Source organism: Hyla sarda, chromosome 9 (genome assembly GCF_029499605.1).
Source record: "Hyla sarda isolate aHylSar1 chromosome 9, aHylSar1.hap1, whole genome shotgun sequence".
Taxonomy (NCBI): Eukaryota; Metazoa; Chordata; class Amphibia; order Anura; family Hylidae; genus Hyla; species Hyla sarda.
Window position 1 is genome coordinate 22320008 of NC_079197.1, and position 10396 is coordinate 22330403.

Genomic DNA, 10396 nt, shown 5'->3' on the forward strand with positions numbered 1-10396 from the left:
GGGCATGTCGGCCAACGCTTTTGTGTGTGGGGTTCAACAGTCTCCTTGCACGGAGCGGAGATCGTTCCGCGCACAAGGAGAGTGGGATGCTCGGGAGGAGATTGCTGGGGGTAGCACTGGATGAGTTTAGCATGGAGTGTTCCTTGAAGTCCATTAATGAAGATCTCTTGAAGTCTAATCTGGAGGAACACTGGCTTTAAATGGACTTTCCCTTTTTAATATGAACAAAATATTTTGGACCAGATGCAAGGCCTAGGCCAGTGTTTCCGAACCAGGGTGCCTCCAGCTGTTGCAAAACTACAACTCCCAGCATGCCCGGACAGCCGAAGGCTGTCCGGGCATGCTGGGAGTTGTAGTTTTGCAACAGCTGGAGGCACCCTGGTTCGGAAACACTGGCCTAGATACTGCAATGCACTCGTCTCCACATTGTGCTCTAGAGATACCTCCCATACAACATATGGGGCCTTGTTTATCTCTCCCAGTCCCTCCTCTGCTTTTGCACTAGATGTTTTTTTTTTTTTTTTTATTATCTGCGATACGGACCATATACACACGTTTATCAGTACAGACCATTGAGCATCTGCTTTGTCATACATAGATTTCTTTACACACAGGGCCGGAGTTTGCTGCATTGCACACTACATAGGGTCACATCTAGAGATGAGCGAACTTACAGTAAGTTCGATTTGTCACGAACTTCTCGGCTCGACAGTTGGACTTTTCCTGCATAAATTAGTTCAGCTTTCAGGTGCTCCGGTGGGCGGGAAAAGGTGGATACAGTCCTAGGAGACTCTTTCCTAGGACTTTATCCACCTTTTCCAGCCCACCGGAGCACCGGAAAGCTGAACTAATTCATGCAGGAAACGTCAGCAACCGCCAAGCTGAGAAGTTTGTGACGAATTGAATTTACTGTAAGTTCGCTCATCTCTAGTCACATCCTTAAGACCGTTTAACTGTGTATCCTGCAGACAGTGTATATGTGTGTATGTATATATATATGAATGGTGAATCAGAAGAAAGACAATTCCCACCATGGAAATTTCAAGTTTTTAGTGTGTTTTTATTATTATTTTTTTTTTATTTTATTTTATTTATTTATTTTTTTTAAAAGCCAATGCAATCAAAATGTGCCCATGGTTACCTCATCGATGGATGCCAAATAGTTATACTTGCAGATGGCATTGTTTTTAAGGTTGGGGGGATGGTTATTTAGTTCCAATGTAGGTTTAGGGCTTTCCTTGTTTGGAGGTAAATCTACGGGTACCATGTTGAATCCTAATGCCCCAGGAATGTACAGAATTAGAATACACAGGTCCCTCAACTTACAATGGCCTAAAGTTACAATATTTTCGGTCTTTTCTGGACCATCGTAACTTAAAACCAGATTGACCATACAATGTACAGACAGTCCAGATCTGTGAAATGTGTCAATGGCTGAAAGATCTGACCAATCAGAATGGGAATTTCTCTGGTAAAACCCCTGTATTACTGAAGTGTATGCACTGACTGGTGTCTGGTAGAGACCCCTACAGTACAGGGAGGTATTACATGTTCTGTACTCTTTACCTGTATTACTGAAGTGTATGCACTGACTGGTGTCTGGTAGCGCCCCCTACAGTACAGGAAGGTATTACATGTTCTGTACTCTTTACCTGTACCAGGGTTAGCTGCTCCTTTGGACACCAGGTGGGGGGGGGGGGGGGGGGGGGGGCTCCATGTTACTTTTTTAGGACACTGTGTACTGTACAGGACCCCGAAGAAGCTCCTGTCCTCTACATAGACAGTGATTACAGCTCCCAGCAGATCTTTATTACTTTTATATGTGGGACTTCAGAATCAATAACCAGGTTTTTTAGAGTTATGGTCTCAACATACAATGGTCCTTCTGGGACCTTAAATTAATATTGTAACTTCAGGGACCACTGTAGACTATGTCAAAGGGCTTTCTAACATGGACTCTCCTATATAACTAGATCCCATTAGAAATGTGATGCACTTCATTATTCGTTAGGTATGTACAGACAAAAAAATAACTGGGCAGATGGGTGCACTAGATTCAGAGGTGGCTGAGATGTCTTTGGAACACCTGGGGGAGAACTGATTATCCATCTTAATAAGTCATTAAAGGGTAACTTTCATGAAAACTAATTTTTGCTATTGCACTCCTTATGGTAAATAAAAAAATATTTTGTTAAAAAAAAAAGACGTTTTCTATGTTTTTATTTGTGCTTAAAAAAGCTAGAGCACATTTTCCCCCCATCTCATACACAGACGTAGGACCGAAGTCCAAACACAGGAAGTGCAGCCTGGAGTGCTGAGGAGGGTGTGTCCAGCCTCATCCAATCATAGCTCCTCTCACACTTAACTGCCATATGCTGTTGGTTGGACACCCCCCCCTCAGCACTCCAGGCTGCACTTTCTGTGTTTGGGCTTCGGTCCTAAGTCTGTATATGAGATGGGGGAAAATGTGCTCTCGAGCTTTTTTTAAAGGGGTTATCCAGGAAAAAACTTATATAACTTACATATATATATATATATATATATAATAATCAACTGGCTCCAGAAAGTTAAACAGATATGTAAATTACTTCTATTAAAAAATATTAATCCTTTCAGTACTTATGAGCTTCTGAAGTTGAGTTGTTCTTTTCGAAGTGCCACGGGTCTCGGGAACCGCCTAGTTTAGAAGAGGTTTGCTATGGGGATTTTCTGCTAGACTGGGCGGTTCCCGAGACCCGTGTCATCAGAGAGCACATAGACAGAAAAGAACAACTCAACTTCAGAAGCTCTTAAGAACTGAAAGGATTCCGATTTTTTTTAATGGAAGTAATTTACAAATCTTTTTACCTTTCTGGAGCTTTTTTTTTTTTTTTTTTAAACAAAGTATATTAGAAATATTTTTTATTTACCATTAGGAGTACAATAGCAAAAATGTGTGTTAATGAGTGCCCATTTAAAAAATGCTTTACGGTCTATGCCAGTGTTTTCCAACCAGGGTGCCTCCAGCTGTTGCAAAACTACAACTCCCAGCATGCCCGGACAGCCAACGGCTGTCCGGGCATGCTGGAAGTTGTAGTTTTGCAACAGCTGGAGGCACCCTGGTTGGAAAACACTGGTCTATGGTGACTACGTATTTCCTAGCGATCCTTGCATGGGTGGAAACAAGGGTCAGTGGTCTTAAAAGTATACGCCAAATACAAAGTAATTCTCCCCAAATATTAGCCATACGAGTAAGATTTGATGAGGTGAATGGACACGTTTTGCTGGTGCCGCGTTTTTCTGGATATTCTGTTGCTGCTTTTATTTTAATGTAAAATGTATTTATTACTTTTTAGTTTTTTTTATGCTTCTATTTCAGCCATGTGCCTGTTGCATGAGATCCTGCAGTCCAAAGACTCGATCTTTCAGCTGCGTCGCTCTGCTAATGTCTTCCATACTCTGCAGATGATCTAGAATTTTGCCTGATTTCTTTGCCGGCCATCCGGTTTTGCGTTGTGTTTGTACATGGCCCGGAGGGTTTTCTTCCTGACATGTTACGTTCAGCTGCCTGCATCAGGCGGCTTCGTGTTGTGTTTTTTTTTTTTTTTTCTTCCGTGTTTATCAGAACTTTTTTTGTTTCGTTCCAGCTTCAAGGGAAAATGTACATGTAAATCACTTGTTCTCCATGTTGCATTAGATCTTAAGTAAAATGATACCCTAGTCCAAATGACATTCCGTTTACATGTGCATTTTGTTTTTTTTTTGTTTTTTACCGACAGGTTGTGTGTGCAGTCAATGGACACTGGATGCAGATGACATTGCCATCAAGTCCATTGCGCCTCTTTTCCAGTGTTTCCCAACCAGGGTGCCTCCAGCTGTGGCAAAACTACAACTCCCAGCATGCTCGGACAGCCAAAGCTGTCCGAGCATGCTGGGAGTTGACGTTTTGCAACAGCTGGAGGCACCCTGGTTGGGAAACACTGCTCTATTCTGTAGTGCATGTTAAAGGGGGTACTCCGGTGGAAATTTTTATATATATATATATATATATATATATATATATATATATATATAATTATAATGTTTTTTTTTTTATTTTTTTAATCCACAATCAACTGGTGCCAGAAAGTTAAACAGATTAGTAAATTACTTCTATAAAAAAATCTTAATCCTTCCAGTACTTATTAGCTGCTGAATTCTACAGAGGAAATTATTTTATTTTTTGGAACACAGAGCTCTCTGCTGACATCAGGAGCACAGTGCTCTCTGCTGACATCTCTGTCCATTTTAAGAACTGTCCAGAGTAGGAGAAAATCCCCATAGCAAACATACACTGCTCTGGACAGTTCCTAAAATGGACAGAGATGTCAGCAGAGAGCACTGTAGTCATGATGTCAGCAGAGAGCTCTGTGTTCCAAAAGGAAAAGAATTTCCTCTGTAGTATTCAGCAGCTAATAAGTACTGGAAGGATTAAGATTTTTTTTTTTTTAATAGAAGTAATTTACAAATCTGTTTTAACTTTCTGGCACCGGTTGATTAAAAAAAAATTCCACTGGAGTACTCTTTTTAAACAATAAAAATTGTTAAACTATAAGAACTAGGGGGGGGGGGGGGACTATACTTGGAGTGTAGCTGTTAAAAAAATAAAAAAGCTGTTGCAACACTACAACTACCAGCATGCCCAGACAGCTTTTGGCTTTATGGAGTTGTAGTTTTGCCATAGCTAGAGACACGCTGATTGGAAAACATTGTCCTAGAGACACGTCAAAGTTTTTGATCAGTCGGGGGACTGAGTGTTCAGACCTCGACCAATTGTTAGAGCGGGGAGAAAAGTGCAGCAGTCTGGGACAGTCCTATAGACTTACTTTGTAAGTTTGTCTCACTTTGTGCGCTCTTCTCCCAGTTAGTTCTAGCTGTTGGTTGCGGAGGGAACACTCAAAACTTTTTGACATGTCTCTACAACATGTCAAAATTTTATTAAGTGACAGTGCCCATTGAAATAAATGGAGAGCGTGCCATTTAGAGGTAATGACACGCTCCTGACTGAGGGGGACGGGGTCCCGTTCAGGAGATCGTGGGGGGCACCAGTGGTCGGAACCCATGCGATCAGCTACTTATCCCCTATCCTGTGGAGAGGCGATAAAGTATTTCTGGATGCAGTACCCCTTTAATGTTGTGTCCCCTCAAAATAACTCAACACAAAGCCACTAATATCTAAACAAAAAGGAAAACGCCCCTAAGTGGAAATATCCAAATTGGGCTCAATTAGCTATTTTCCCTCCTAGATGTCATTTGACTATGATCACATCTCGGAATGTCCGCATGGAAAATCTCTATACAAACGTTCCACCGACATTAGGCGCCGGCATAATATGTTCTGTCTCATAGAAGGCTATGCGTTCCGTGCAGAGTCCACAGAAAGAATTAACAGGTTCAGTCTTCCTGCGGACATGGAAAATGGAATTTCCATGCCAGAACTGGCATGGAATCTGGCATGGAAATTCTGATTTGTGTAAAGTGCAGCAGAATCCCGTTGAATTTAATGGGACTCTGCTGCTCCGGAACCACCCAGTGGAATTCTGGACGTATGAACATGGTCTAAGTGTTACAAGGTCTCAGGTGTGAATGGGGAACATGTGTCTTCAGTTTAATGTTATCACTCTCACACTCTAATACTGGTCACTGGAAGTTCATGGCAAAGAACTCTGGGGGAAAAAAAATAAAAAATATATATACATACATATATATTGCCCTACACCAAGATGGTATAAGCTATAAGAAGATCGTGAAGAAGTGGACAAGACGACGATACAGGAGTTTCACATGGTGACCAAAAAAGGTGCTCACACTCTGCATCATTTCTAGAGGTTGTTATGGGGAAATAGATCCAGGAGTGCTGTCAGCATTGCTGCAGAGGTTGAAGCGGTGTGTGTGTGTGTGTGTGTGGTGTGGGGGGGTGGGGGGGGGGGGGGGGGGGGGGGGGGGGGGGGGGGGGGGGGGGGGGGGGGGGGGGGGGGGGGGGTTGTCAGGCAGTCAGTGCTCAGACCATACTTCAAACAAATCCACAGTTTGCTGAAGACGCACTTGGCAGCGCGTTATACATGGTAAAATCTTTTTCCTCACCATCCCTAGGGGACCTTTTTTTTGCCCCCTAGGAATGGAGAGGATACAAAGTTATATAGTTCCCCTCCCTCGGCCATCCCGTAAGTTGTCCCTTGGGCGGGGAGCTGTATTAGTGACTCCCCTAACTAAGTTAGTTTTGGCTAAGACAACCCCTATAATTCTTTGTAAGGCCTTGTTCACACAGCGGAATTTCCAAGCGGAATCCGGCAGAAAATCCTGATATCAGGTGATGTGTCTGTGGCCAGCTATATAAAGTGGAACTCAAGTCTACATGGGGTCGGAGACACTGACCTGGAATTGTCTGCTTTGGTAAAAAAGTAAAGTGGTTGCCCATAGCAACCAGTCACATTTCTGCTTTCGTTTTCCACCGAGGGTACGTTCACGTGATCGTAACTCGAAATCCGCTGCAAGTTGTGCTTCGATTCACTTACAGGGTCCACGAACATACCCTGAAAATGAGAATCTGATTTACTAGAGCAGCTCTGGTTGCTATGGGCAACTGCACTACTTTTCCTTTGCTCTGGATCTAGATCATTGTTTTCAAACCAGTGTCCCTCCAGCTGTTGCAAAACTACAACTCCCAGCATGCCTGGACAGCCTACGGCTGTCCAGGCATGCTGGGAGTTGTAGTTTTGCAACAGCAGGAGGCACCCGGGTTAGGCTGCGTTCACACAGCCATCTAGACCCGTTCTTCGCCCGTAAAAATAAAAAAGGACTTTAAAAAGAAGCGGACTAGAGATGAGCGAACTTACAGTAAATTCGATTTGTCACGAACTTCTCGGCTCGGCAGTTGATGACTTATCCTGAGTAAATTAGTTCAGCCTTCAGGTGCTCCGGTGGGCTGGAAAAGGTGGATACAGTCCTAGGAAAGAGTCTCCTAGGACTGTATCCACCTTTTCCAGCCCACCGGAGCACCGGAAAGCTGAACTAATTTATGCAGGAAAAGTCATCAACTGCCGAGCCGAGAAGTTCGTGACGAATCGAATTTACTGTGAGTTCGCTCATCTCTAAAGCGGACAATAACGGATGTTATCCATTTGTATCCGTATGGATCCGCTATTGTTCAGTTAATAAACAAAAAAATTATAATTTTTTTTCGTTCTGAGCATGCTCAGAAGTAAAAATGGATTGAAAAAAAAAAACGAATGACACTAAACGCTCATCCGTTTTCCATAGACTTCAATGTCACATTTACTGTATCCGTTTTTTCTTCCGTTTTTGTGACGGAAGAAAAAATACTGCATGTGCCGTTTTTCCTACCGTCAAAAAAACGGAAATGAGGGCGGACGGGTACAAACGCATGTAAACAGATTGTAAAAAAAATCCCATTGACATGAATGGGATTTTTTTTTTTTTAAAGTTCGTAATCTGTTTACAGCCTGCAAGAACGGAACCGAAACGGGTAAAAAAAAAAAAAAAAAAGCGCGGGGACAGACGGCCGCATGAACGCACCCGTAGGGAACACTGGCTTATAGAACAACAGCTTTTTGTTAGAAGGATAATACGTTTTTGGCATTGTGTCCTGAGGCAAAGAACCCCAGCGATCGGCTGTAAACTGTAAATATCCCAGCAGCGTCACCACTGGAGCAAATAAATATTCCTTATATACTAAGGCAACAAATCTCACTATGAAGTGAAACAACCAAAAAGGTTGAGGTGTTACACAAGGCTCCTGTCTGAGAAGTCCTAGAGGTAAAAATCACAGTCAACGGGATTTGTGGTTATTAATAAAGCAGGTTGACAAATTGTTTTCGTGTTGAAATAGTGGTGTTTCCCGATCTGTGGTTTTCCGGCTGTTGCAATAATACAATTCCCAAAAGGCTAAGAGTTATAGGCTATGTATACACTGCAGTATATCCGTGCGGAAATTCCGCCGGAATACTCGACATGGATATTCCCCTGCAGCAGAGTCCCATAGATTTCTCTAGAATTCTGCTGCAATGTGCACACAGCGGAAACATCTGCAGCGGAATCCCCAATTCTGGCATCCGCAAATAGTATATACTTGTCTCTTTTTGCAGACTCCATAAAAAAAATGCATTGCCGTCTATGAGACTGCGCATTTCCGAGCAGTCCTCTGCACATTTTAAACTGTGTGAACCTGGCCATAGTCTGAGCAGATGATATATACAGTACAATCTGCAGGTATCATATTATAGAGCAGGAGGAGCTGAGCAGATGATATATAAAATACAGTACAATCTACAGGTATCATATTATAGAGCAGGAGGAGCTGAGCAGATGATATATATACAATACAGTACAATCTGCAGGTATTATGATATAGAGCAGGAGGAGCTGAGCAGATGATATATATATAATACAGTACAATCTGCAGGTATCATGTTATAGAGCAGGAGGAGCTGAGCAGATGATATATACAATACAGTACAATCTGCAGGTATCATGTTATAGAGCAGGAGGAGCTGAGCAGATAATATATACAATACAGTACAATCTGCAGGTATCATGATATAGAGCAGGAGGAGCTGAGCAGATGATATATATATATATATATATATATATATATAATACAGTACAATCTGCAGGTATCATGTTATAGAGCAGGAGGAGCTGAGCAGATGATATATACAATACAGTACAATCTGCAGGTATCATGTTATAGAGCAGGAGGAGCTGAGCAGATAATATATACAATACAGTACAATCTGCAGGTAACATGTTATAGAGCAGGAGGAGCTGAGCAGATGAGATATACAATACAGTACAATCTGCAGGTATCATGTTATAGAGCAGGAGGAGCTAAGATGATATCTACAATACAGTACAATCTACAGGTAACATGTTATAGAGCAGGAGGAGCTGAGCAGATGATATATACAATACAGTACAATCTGCAGGTATCATATTATAGAGCAGGAGGAGCTGAGCAGATGATATATACAATACAGTACAATCTGCAGGTATCATATTATAGAGCAGGAGGAGCTGAGCAGATGATATATACAATAGAGTACAATCTGTAGGTATCATGTTATAGAGCAGGAGCAGCTGAGCAGATGATATATATATATACATATATATATACAATACAGTACAATCTGCAGGTAACATGTTATAGAGCAGGAGGAGCTGAGCAGATGATATATACAATACAGTACAATCTGCAGGTATCATATTATAGAGCAGGAGGAGCTGAGCAGATGATATATACAATACAGTACAATCTGCAGGTATCATGTTATAGAGCAGGAGGAGCTGAGCAGATGATATATACAATACAGTACAATCTGCAGGTATCATGTTATAGAGCAGGAGGAGCTGAGCAGATGATATATACAATACAGTACAATCTGCAGGTATCATGTTATAGAGCAGGAGGAGCTGAGCAGATGATATTTACAATACAGTACAATCTGCAGGTATCATGTTATAGAGCAGGAGGAGCTGAGCAGATGATATATAGAATACAGTACAATCTGCAGGTATCATGTTATAAAGCAGGAAGAGCTGAGCAGATGATATATAGAATACAGTACAATCTGCAGGTAACATGTTATAGAGCAGGAGGAGCTGAGCAGATAATATATACAATACAGTACAATCTGCAGGTATCATGTTATAGAGCAGGAGGAGCTGAGCAGATGATATATAGAATACAGTACAATCTGCAGGTATCATGTTATAGAGCAGGAAGAGCTGAGCAGATGATATATAGAATACAGTACAATCTGCAGGTATCATGTTATAGAGCAGGAGGAGCTGAGCAGATGATATATAAAATACAGTACAATCTGCAGGTAACATGTTCATGTTGGGGTCGACAGTCTCCTTGCACAGAGTAGAGATTGCTATGCGCACGGAGAGGTTGGCGCTGGGCAGGAGATCGCGTGGGGTCCCGACGATCTCCTAATGGACCATTAACGTTTGTTAAAATATCCGTTTATCACCGTTAATGTCAGTTATTTGTTAACCATTTCCATTCTCTTTTCTTCTGAGCATGCTCACTAGCAATAACAGATGTTTAAATAACATACCTTAAAATCTCCGTTATTTCCGGTATTTTTCTCCGTTAGAAATAACGGAAATTTAGCGGAACTGATGTCAACTGAGTACAGCGGATATTAAAGGAAAACGCTCACCCGTTCACCTGCACTATAACCCGATACACCGGGTTATAGGGCGGGTGACCGATGCAGGGTCACGTTAGTAGGCACGAGCGCTCATGTGACCGGCGCTTATGAATATTTAAATCCTGCCTCAAAGCACAAGTCAGCGCTGGAATAGGGGGAGCTTTGGGGGATCGGGGCTCCGGACTGCAGGTAGGTATAGA